The sequence below is a fragment of the Tupaia chinensis genome, unplaced genomic scaffold, assembly GCF_000334495.1.
Source record: "Tupaia chinensis unplaced genomic scaffold, TupChi_1.0 Scaffold148698_1, whole genome shotgun sequence".
NCBI classification, from domain to species: domain Eukaryota; kingdom Metazoa; phylum Chordata; class Mammalia; order Scandentia; family Tupaiidae; genus Tupaia; species Tupaia belangeri.
Window position 1 is genome coordinate 863,355 of NW_006208547.1, and position 11,392 is coordinate 874,746.

Sequence of the window (11,392 nt, forward strand, 5' to 3'; positions counted from 1 at the left end):
AAAATAAAACTATTAAATATTCCAGAAATCTCACTAACAAGCATATATACAAAAGAAATTAGTGTCTTTTTTCTTCTTCTTCCTTTTCCTGCTTCTTCCTTCTTTCTCTTTTTCTCTGTTTATCGTATTGCAATCAGTATCTTAAAATATTTACACTTCCAGAGACTAACAGATGGCATAATGGTTATGTTGCTAGACTCCTACATGGCCAACCATGATTCGAGTCCCAGACAGAGAGGCTTGAAACCCACACTGGGTGCACGTGTGTCGTACCTAAAATTCAGAAAGGACAATGGAGGAGAAGGGCTTGCTGCATGGCCATTCCTTCTGAGGAGTGATTTCTCTCTTTCTGTCTCTCTGTTTCCTTGTCTCTCTGGTGAGTGCACGTGCCCTATAGCAAAAATCTCTCTTAAAAAAATTACACTTCCTAATTCATTTCAATGTTATTACAATAGCCAAAATGTTGAATCAATCTGAGTGATCATGAAGGAGTGAATATGAAAATGTTGCATGTATGTGCACACATACTGGAGTACTATTCAATCTTAGACATTATGGAAATCTTGTCATTTGCACCAAAATGCATGAATCTTGAATACATTACACTAAGTGAAATAAGCTAGACACAGAAAGACAAATACTGTGTTATCTCACTTATATGTGAAATCTAAAATGCGAAGCTTATAAAAGCAAAGTGTAGATGGTCATTGCTAGGGACAGTGTGGGCAGATGGTGAAAATGGAGACATGTTGGTCAAAGGATATAACATTTTAGTTAGATAGGAAAACAAGTTCAGGGGATCTTGCACAACATGGTAACTATAGTTAAGGACAATGTATGGTATAACTGAAAATTGCTAAAAAAATTCCTTAAAATGTGCTCATAAAAATTAGATAAAAAGACTTGGGAAGGAAAAGATTGCATATTGCACCATTATTTATAGATAATTAATATTACATTTAATACTTTTATTTTTCAAGTTTACTCATTAATATCTTTCATGAAAGAGAGGGATGGATAGAGACACAGAGACAGAGAGAGAACACCCCAAATGGGTCTCAATACCATCATCTATCCCAAGCCTTAACCATCCTCAGGTCATGGGCCTGGGCATGCCCAGTATAATCAGAGCCCTCCAGATGTGAACCCAGAGCTTTCCCATGTAAGTCAACCTCACCCAATATTGTATTTTATTGCTGTGTCACTGTCTTGTTCTGTGTTTTACATTTTAATGTATTTTCTTACTATCTCATTTTTCTTTGGATACCATTTTTAATTTTTAGGCTATATATCACATATAAGTTTTCAACAGTGAATTCAGAAACATTTATATGTTCTAGATGGAAGATAAATTAGAAAAAATTTGTTCCTAGATGAATTTTTAGCCTTCACTGTAAAAAATAAATGCCACTCAACATGCTAGAGATTATATATATTCCATATATATATATGGAATCCCCAAATATTTATGGAAAATGCGTATTATGAAAATACTATGCATGGATTTCATTTTTTTGCACAAAGATGAATATTTAGTTTAATTTTTTCCATGAACTTTGTGAAGACCTCTCATCCGTGTGTGTGGGGGGTGTGTGTGTGTGTGGGTGTGTGTATGTAGATAACTCAAGTACTTTGACAATGTGACTTCTGTAATAACGTGGCTTTTATAAAAGGAAGTCTCCTTTTTCACTACTAATTCACCTACCCCCATGTTCAGTATTGTTAATTAAGGAATTATTGCCAAGAATTACATAATTATTAAAATTGCAAAAGAGCACATCTGTGGACAAAAATGTCATTTTAAAAACTCCTTCCTGTCATTGAACGGGGAGCAGACCCAGAAGAAAAGCTGGAGACATCTGTGGAATCCAGCTGTTCAGCTGCACAAACAACTGTGGAATCTTTTCCTTTGAGATTTAGTTCTAGAAAAGGTGCACTCAACAATTCAGGCTATATGAGCCTTGAGTTATATATTTCTTTCTTTCTAGAATTGTCTGCAGTAAATTTTAAAGAACATTTGTAAACATATATACATTATTGTGATGCGTCCTGGGCCATAGCAGAGCTTAATTTGTCTTTCTCCTGCTTTACCTTTTTAATGTCTCACCCTGCCATCTTATTCTCTCTCTTTTTCAATTTTTTTTTTAATTTGATAGAGGGTTGTATGCATTTCCCAGAGATAGAAAAGAGAGAGAGAGAGGGAAAGAAAGAAAGCATCTCCCAATAGTAAGTGGTCACATGCAAATCTTTCTCCCCCATTTCTCCATCCTGTCAGGACTTTGAGAGCACACGCACACGTCTGACATGCTTTTATTCAAACTGCTGGAGTTGGAATTCCAACCATGCATTGGCCATAATGGGATCCTTAACCATCAGACCATGGAGCTGCCAGCCATGTTATTGTCAGACCTCTCTTGTTATGCTCCTGTCTTCTTGAATTGAACACCTCTGTGAAGTCCTATTCAGAAACGTATCTTGTTTTAATGGCAACCCTACAGATCAGCAGGTGGAATGATCCATAAGGTGCTGCACTCCCCCATGGTCTACCATGGTTCCCAATCCTGCAGAACTCAGCAGCTTGAAAAATCATCCCGGTGCATGTGCGTGCGTGCCCAAAACCCTAAGAGGCGAACATGGTGTGATCATCCCCGCAGGGGGTGATTTCTCACTTTCTCTCTCTTTGTGTCTCTGTGTCTATCATCAAGCACATGTGGCCTATGACAAACAACAAAAAAAAGGTAACCTGTTTTCTGAACTTCACCTGGAGCCCCTTTCTCTCTCTCCATTTTCCTGAGTCTTTCTTTTTCCTTTTATTTATTCTTCTTCCTTTATTCTTATAGATTTATGTATATATAGATCACTTTCAGCTGCTTTTTGGACAAAATAGAATTAGAGCTTATATGCATAGTAGGAGTTTTTAATTTTTCTTGAGTACCTTGGTTAGTTTTGTTTTACTTATAATTCTCCTTCAGATATTGTTCTTCTTTGGGGAGATCTGTAGTTTACAGGTTGAATATCCGTTCTTCCCCTCCCCCCCATACTTACCATATTTTCCTGTTTTGGTATCTTTTACTTTACTTCTGAATTCTGGGAGAGCTTTCCATATGCCCTAGTTCCTTAATTTTATGTTCTGCAGTATAAATTCTGCAATGTATATTTCTGCTCTCCAACATGGATTTTAATTCTAGTTTTCCAATGTGCAATAATTTTAATATACTTGAATTCATTCTCTATTTCACATATCAGTACTTTATTGCATGCTCTTGTTTTTAATTTTAGCCTATTCTGTTTTCTGGGCACAGTAAGAATACTAATGATACGGTAAATGATTTTCAGTGATGCACTACCCACCTTCCTTCTTTCCTTTCTTCCTCGTCTTTCTTGTCCTTCTTTTCTTTCTATGATAGCACATGTGAGAGAGAAACAGAGGGAGAGAAAAAGAGAGAAGGACTCTGGACCATGTCTCCTCACTCCCCAATCCTCTTTCCAGAGACCTCTCGCTCCTCAGTGTCATCACCACCTATTTGTGGACTGGCGTGGTTTTGAACCAACCTAGGGGTCTGAACCTGCAGTTGGCCATATAGCTTCACCTTGCAGGGCACTTGTGCTACAACTTGCCCACCTTTCCCCCCCTGTATTTCTTGCACACCAGCTCTCTCTTACCTTCCTTGCCAAGAGATTATCAAAATGTCATTACATTTTTTTTTTTGGCATTTTTCCAATTTTCTAATAGTTTTTTTTTTATTTATTTTTTATTTTTTATTTTATTTTTTTTTTTTGGAGAGATTTTCACTGTAGGGCGCGTGCGCTCGCCAGACAGACAGAGAGAGACATAGAGACAGAAAGCGAGAAATCACCCCCCAGGGGGGATGGTCACGCCGCAATCCCTTCTCCTCCATTCTCCACTCGGGATCTTGGGCACGCACGCACACGCGCCCGGCGTGAGTTTTAAGCCACCGGGTCCAGGACACGAACCGCGGTCGACTACGTGGGAATCCAGCGACATAGCCATTACGCTAACTGCTGGTTCCCTCTAATAGAAAGTTTCATAATAGAAACTTTTATCAGAGACATAGCTTAGTTTTGGTTTAAGCAAAGTCATCTGCAAAAGATGACTTTAATTCTGATTATATTTTCTGGGTTGAAAAAAAAGCCATATTTATTAGCCTTGGAACCTAGGAAATTATAATGAAAAATTTATGAAGACTCTAGATACATGTTTGGAATTTTGCCCTATGTATATCAGTTTACTTAAACAAAGAAAAGATTTAGGTACACCTACATATATCCTTTGAATAATACTTACATTTAATTATATAAAGAAGACACATCATTAATGTTTACTATTATTTCTTTAAAGACACGTCATATGTCATACGTTTATATATTTTGTTTTTTTAATTACTATTTTATTTAATTTTATTATTATTGTTATTTTATAATTTTACCAGAGAGAGAAGGAAAGAAAATGAGAAAGCAAGCCACCACATCCAGGACTTGAACTATTTTTCACTATGTAGGAATCAGTGCCTTAACCACCACCCCACCTGCTGGCACCTAATTTTTTTTTTTTAGTGGGTAGATAGTTAGTTCATTATTTTTTCTGAAGTTTGGTACTAAAATATTTCTCTTAATTCTTTCTAAAAATATATGATTTTCTGCTTGAAGGAAAACTGCCAAGCAAATAATATCTTTAGATATTTATCTGGTTGCAGATATTCACATCATATACATAGTATCATAATTAAAGAACTAGGATATTGGGTGCTACTTACTTAGAGATATACTTTCATATAATTTCAATAGATATCATTTAAATTTTATATACATCCTTGTATTCTGACTTCATTTTAAAATTGTATTGTCTTTGATTCATTTGAATTTTATGTTTTCAGTTTGTTTTATAAAGATGGCAACCAATTACAATCATAAAAATCACAACTTTATGAAGTATTTACGAAAGAACAGAGCATACACAAAGGCATTGATAGACCACCCAGTCTCTCTCGATTATGAGCTAAAGTTCATATTTTATTAAATCCAGTTTGCATGGAGACATTCATCTGTAAAATAATAGCTAGCGTTGCTGTCATCATGGTGCAACATTTCAATAGCAAGGGGGGCTCAGAGGAACTCTTGTCCTATCTCCTCTCAGTGCAACAAACAAGTCCCTCAAGCAGGCCTACACAGGAAGATAAAATCAAACATCTCTCCAATGACCAGCAGCTGGATTTTTAAACAGACTTCATTAGTCAGAACATGCACATTTTTGAAAGAAGGTAGCCTTTAAGTGTGGAAGTTTAGGAGCCAGCAGGTGGCATGCTGGATAAGGTAGCTGGATGCCCATGGGCTGGTCGTGGTTTGAGTCTTGGACCCAGTGACTTGAAAATCATGCTGGGCATGTATGCTTGTGTGTCCTAAATTCCAAGAGAAGAAAGAAGGAGAGGGGATTGCAGTGTGGCCATTCTGTCTGCAGGATGATTTCTCACTTTCCCTCTTTGTCTTTCTCTCTTTCTCTCTGGCAAGTGCATGTACCCTAAGGCAAAAAAAGAAAAAAAAAAAAGTGGAAGTGCATGCCTTCTATTGTGTATCTTCGAGTTCACAATAACAAGACAATGAAATAAAGTGATAACCAATCCAAAGGCTGGAAGCTCTAAAAGGAAATAGCATCAGAGTGACTCAGTGAACTAAAAATAAAAATTTTTACCATAGGATTATGAATTTTCTTAGTGAAGAAAAAGAAAATGCTAGTTCACAACCCAAATGCCCTTCAATTTTGAAATAGACAAATACAGAATTGTATGTCTACAGAATGAAATACTATTTAGCAATATAAAGGAATGAACACCTGACAAGAATAATGACATGGATTAATCTCAAGTGTGCTATACTGAAAGTAGCTACATTCAAAACTCTATATACTATATGACTTCACTTGTATTATACTTAGATAAGCAAAAACTATAGCCAAAATATGGCCAGGGGTTGGAGGGGATTTTCATTATAAAGAAACAGGAAGGAATTTGAAGGGATGACTAAATTTCTTAAAATAAAAGATACATGCCTTCAAAAGGAATTCAAAACAACAGAAGGCCAGTGCAAAAATGTAAAGAGTATACAATAAGCTATATTTGTAGTCTGGGTATAACCATAAATGTTAATTAAGTGTGTGTGTGTGTGATGTGTGCATGTGTGATGATTTCATTAGTTGTTTCCAATAATTCAGATTGAATCATACTGAGTACATGCTCAGACTCAAATTTTCTTCAACTTGTATTTCATCTAAATCCTAGAAAGATAAATCTATAACCAGTGTTTATAAGAAAGATATTAGAAACTAGGAGTAGACTGATGACCAGAGACTTCAGTGAAGGCCTCAGTCTTTAATTGGACATTGATTAGATCAACTGGGCAATCTAATTCAATTGACTGAGCATTAATAGAATATGGTTTGGGCATGATCTCATGTTTTCTGAAGTTCTTTTCAACTCCAAAGTGTGAGTAGAACAGAGGCAATGTCATATTGTTTATTCCTGAGTTCAAGGTGAGCTCACAGAACTCTAATAGGACTCACAAGGTGCTTTCAGAGTAGCTTTCTCCCTCTTGGAGCTCACAGTGCAAGTTGAGCTGAGCTGAGCTGAGCCAAGCCAAGGCTAAGCCAACCCAAGACCATCAGGACTGAAGAGGCTGAACCAAGGCCTAGCTGAGTAGGGCTAACTAGCTAGATTTCTCTTAAAGGGGTTGCAGATAATAGTGGCTCATCACACATGCATATGTGCATTACATGCAATGGCATAAAACAGCAAAGTCAATTACATAACATGCATGCAAGCACAGTATAACTAATAGCAAACTGTTTACCCTGTGGCCTTCAGACATGGTCAGATAGAAAATGAAGGAGCCAGGCTAAAATATCCTGCCTCCATTTTTTTCTACACCTAGTCAATAAATTCTGGTGGAAATTTCAATATGTGAAAATGAAAGTCCTCTCAAGAACTGCTAAATTAAAGCTTTTTCAGCTGGGCTGTACCTTACCCAATTATTGTCTTTAAAGTGTTTGCTTTCTCAAGGTGGTTTAGTTGCAATTTGATTTGAGTACAAATAACATTTTTGGTTGACCAAAAGATAAATCTTACCAATATGGTTGAAATATGGACAACTTGTGATATACTAGAGGATGTTACTCTTCATTCTAATGGATTATATGGATCCATAAAACTTAAAAGATTGCTGTTATGGCCTTTAGTAACAGAAAAGGCAATATAGATTCTACAGTTGCAAAGGGAAAATGTAGCAATGCTATGTTTTATACTCTCTCCTTGCCCCATTCCATTTCTGTGCATGCATTTCTTTTTCTCTCACAGATTTCAATAAGCAGTCAAGAAAGGTACCTTCACATAAGTTTCAGATAATTTTTAGTTTCCTTTTCTTTTTTTTTTTTTTTAGAGAGATAGATTTTTGCTATATGGTGCAATTTCTCACCAGAGAGACAGAAAGAGAAATCACCCCCCAGGGGAGATGGCCATGTTGCAGTCCCTTCTCCTCCATTCCCCTCTTGGAATTTTGGGCACGCACATACATGGACCCAGCATGAGTTGCAAGTCACTGGGTCTGGTACTCGAACCATGGTCAGCCATGTGGGAGTCCAGCGACATAACAATTATGCCATCTGCTGGTCCCAACTTTCAGGTTTCAAAACAATAAAATGGTTTTGTTAGGAATGTGTGGCCTAACAGCCCTATTGAAGATGTGTCCATGAGTAATCTTAAAGGCTGGCTAAAATGCGGTACTGCATTTTATAGAATTTTATATTTACTTAGATGATTTACCTTCACTTTCTTTACAAATAAAGTCAAAATAGCAGAAAATCTAATAAAGAAGAATAAAAAGATATGTATAACATTTTTAATCTTTGCCTTTACTTTCACCTTTTGATCTTAACAGTTTTGATCTTCTTAACAGTTCAGTCTTTTCATAGGTATATTCATAAATTATATTGCCTATAGTTTTTTGTTTAGAAAACAAAACTACTTATGAATGCTTGCTCATAAAACAAGCAAATTCTGGGGCTAGCCAGTGGTTAAGGTGGCTGGATCCCACACAGCCGACTATGCAGTTGGAATCTTGGACCCATCAGCTTTAAAGTCATGCTGGGCATGTGCATGCATGCCCAAACTCCCAAAGAGGACTGAAGGAGAAGGGATTATGGTGTGACCATGCTCCATGTGGGGTACTTTCTCACTTTCCCTCTGCCTTTCTCTCTCATCACTCTTTGTGGAATACATATGCCCACTAGTATATTAAAAAAACAACAATGAAATAAACAAACCAATAGCAATAATAACAAAAACAAGCAAAGTCTGGAAAGCGGTTTAGCAAATTTTTTTTCTTTTTTCTTTGGGGGGGGGGAGGTTTTTGCTATAGGGCGTGTGCGCTCGCCAGACAGACAGAGAGAGACAGAGACAGAAAGTGAGAAATCACCCCCAAGGGAGGATAGCCATGCCGCAATCCCTTCTCCATTCTCCTCTTGGGATCTTGGGCACGCATGCACACGCGCCCGGCGTGAATTTTAAGCAACCGTGTTCAGGACGTGAACCGCAGTTGACTATGTGGGAGTCCAGCGACATAGCCATTATGCTAACTGCTGGTCCCAGCAAATTTTTTCAATTGTAAAATTTTTGCATTTCCTTTGACTCAGATTCTTCATTTACAAAATTAAGAAAGTAATGCTGGATTGTTTCAAAATATTTGTAGAGAATCAACATGGAGCTATTTATTTCATTGCAAATATTGTCCAGTTTTGTCCAGATAAAGATTCCTTCAAGACTCAAATTTTGGGTGAATTTTGAAAAATAAAAATGTTTTGTGTTGGTAATTCTGCCATTAGATAAACAAAATATGGGTTAGAAAGTTTCCTTGGCCAAGTTTAGTATTTTATATAATAATTTCTTATTTATATTTAATTATATACCATTGTGGTTTATGTCTACAATTTCTATGTTGAAATTCCCTTTATATTATTTTTATAATCAATGTCATTTTATAACTATGAATAGTTGTAGGGCAAATATCAGAAATCTTGCCAACCTACCAATATTTCCAGGTACTCTTATTCTCATTGAGAGGATTTTAGGTGAACCTTGAAAAATAAAAATGTTTTGTGTTGGTAATTCTGCCATTAGATAATTTTGGGTGAACCTTGAAAAATAAAAATGTTTTGTGTTGGTAATTCTGCCATTAGATAAACAAAATATGGGTTAGAAAGTTTCCTTGGCCAAGTTTAGTATTTTATATAATAATTTCTTATTTATATTTAATTATATACCATTGTGGTTTATGTCTACAATTTCTATGTTGAAATTCCCTTTATATTATTTTTATAATCAATGTCATTTTATAACTATGAATAGTTGTAGGGCAAATATCAGAAATCTTGCCAACCTACCAATATTTCCAGGTACTCTTATTCTCATTGAGAGGAGGAAGATTACACAGATCTGTTTTGTTCCCATGTATTATTGTAATCTGCTGGTTTGAAAATTTAGAACACTTCTAAACCAAGGCTTTTTGGATAAGCTATTTCAGATTTATAGTTTTGTTCCCATGAAGCACCTTTACAGTTGAAATAATGGATCATCTGATGTAAGGTTGCAAGGCAAGCAATGCAGGACAAAAACTTGCTTAAATGAAGATTTAAGTTACACTTTTATTGCACTGAGGAAAGTGAGTCACCATTCATTGCAGCAGTCCATCCACCAAGGCACTTTTTTTATCGCTAAGGTGGTGTTCATTGTTACTTCGATAAATTGTAGGCATGGGTCCCAATGCCCTCTGTAGAAATGATACTTCTTGACCTTGGAAAATCAGTCTTAAAATGCAGTTCTCAAAATGAGAATGGTCTTAACAGCCACCTTTAGAATCAAGTCACTTTCGGTTAGTGCTATTCACTAAAAATTCCTTAGAAAGTGTGTTCATTACTAGTCTTGATCTTCTGAGTATTTTCATTAGTATAGATGACTGCTGTCTAGCTCAAGTTAGTCTAAACTGGCAGATGAAGTGAAAATTACTCTCTGGTTTCCCTGGGAATAATTCAGAATACCAGGAGTCAGAGAATCCAGGAATCCTGTCTAAGAAGGATGGCAGCTTTAAGCAAAAGGAGGAGGCAATTTTTCCCCCTCGGAAAGCTTTCTGCTACAAGTTTGAACCATGAAATAAAGGTTTCTTATTGGCAAACTGCACAGTGATGCAATTGATTTTCATGGCTTTACTTTATAACTTCACCTTTTTCTTTTTACTTCTCTACTGAAGGAAATACTGGCAAATTAAGAAATCCTCAGAGAGGGATATGGAGATGGTTCAAGGGCTGAAGTGAATTTGGCAAAGCCCAAGTCAATGGAAGCTCAAGCAAATGTGTTAAAATGAGTTATTTTAACCTTACTTTAGTGTGTAATGTTACAACATATTATCCACTTATTCCATTCATTTGGAATTAAGTGGATCACTAAGACAGAACATTGAACTTCAGGAAAAATAATCACAACTAAAACCTACATACACTTAAAATGAGCTGTACGATTTTGTGGACAGCATTTTCTCAATTTTTGCTTCCTTGCTTCCTTTTTTATGGGTTTGAAAATCCTCTGGCTTTCCATTTTTAGTGTTCTTATGTGTATAGATGGTCTGTCTGTCCTCACCCTCCAATTAAATAATTCATGTTACTTTAGTGGAATGCCTTATTTGAAACAAAGTGATGATTCTCCATATAAATTTGGTCAACCTTATTCATTTTGAATTTACCACATCAGCCTTTTCATGTAACAGCTACTGAATTATAAACATGTCATTTAAAACTATCATCAATAAAATGGGACCAATGCGATGAGATCCACGTTCCTTGCATAGTGTGGAGATCAATTGTATACGATCTATGAAGACTGCGAAGTTTCGTTCAAGTGCTATGTGTCAATATTGATAAGCACTGAAGTTTTCCTTTGAACACCACTGCTGGCATGCACTAGAAATAAACACATCTGAACCACTGTTCATGACAGTCATCCAAGGCAGTGTTCTATGGGAAGAGCTCAGACCTGGAGTCAGACAGAGCTGATTCAGACATTGCCCAGGCTACTTGGTAGCCATGAGCCCAAAGCCAGTTATTCAGCCATTCCAAACTTCAGTTCATTTTAGATTCATATGAGTAAATAATAGTGCTATATTTAGGTAAATCAATATCCTCATTTACCCATTGGAGAGATCAAAAATGGAATTTTGTGAGCAAAGTATATTCAGAACACACCCTACTGCCCAGACAGGCAACTTAGGGTAAAGACCAATCAGCTATAGAAATAATCTTTGATGATATTAAATGCTTAACTCATTTGCTCCCTTAAAA